This window comes from Morone saxatilis, unplaced genomic scaffold, assembly GCF_004916995.1.
Source record: "Morone saxatilis isolate NCDOM2014 unplaced genomic scaffold, NCSU_SB_2.0 Contig4, whole genome shotgun sequence".
Taxonomy (NCBI): Eukaryota; Metazoa; Chordata; class Actinopteri; family Moronidae; genus Morone; species Morone saxatilis.
The window spans coordinates 18,461,815-18,462,613 of NW_023339984.1; positions in this window are offsets into that span (position 1 = coordinate 18,461,815).

The following is a 799-nucleotide window of genomic DNA, read 5'->3' on the forward strand; positions in this document are numbered from 1 at the left end:
ATTACATGAGACCAACAAAAGAAGAAAGATAGTATTTATTTTTTTATTTTATCTGTTTACAGGCAAAGTTTTAAATGTCCTCTATTTGAATGCATCACTCAGTTCACGTCACCCCACGTGGGGGGTACCTAGCCCTCAACAGCCAATCAGAGGCTACGCAGGCCACGTTCCCCCTGTCAGCTGAAGGTGAAGTGCAGGCGCGTTGTTTTTCTGTCTCTCGGATCTCAGCCGCCAGAATGAGGGCAGCTACCTGCTAAAGGACGGAAAGAGGAGAAAACCCCAGAGTTAAACTGTGATAGGAGAAAGATAAGACCAGTGCACTGACTTACTGCGAGTCCGGAGCCCGGTGACTGAACGAAGGAGACGAGTTACGTCTTGTGAGTCGCTGCAAACCCCGACAGAAACGTGCTCAGCTTAGAAACAGAGCGACGGTGAGAAACGTGTCCCATTAAACTGCTCCGGGTTATTTTCTGTTGTTCCTCAGTGTGCTAACAAAAGCGGTGGTGGTACTAAAGTCTATGGGATCGAACTGAGGTGAATAATGATGCAATGTTTGGAACATGTGTATTGTGTCTATTATTTAATGCCGATGTATATAACAGGGAAGTTGTTTTATTTTGCTATTGCCAATTTAAAATAAGAAGTAATTTGATAAGTCATATATGAGAGTGAAGTTACATTTTATTTTGTAAATGCAAGCTATCAAAGGAATGTATTTCATTTTAATTGTGAGTTTAAAGTAACTAGGAGGGTAATTGTTGGTGCAGTTTCTCTCCACTAGTAGGCCTATAGTGTATGA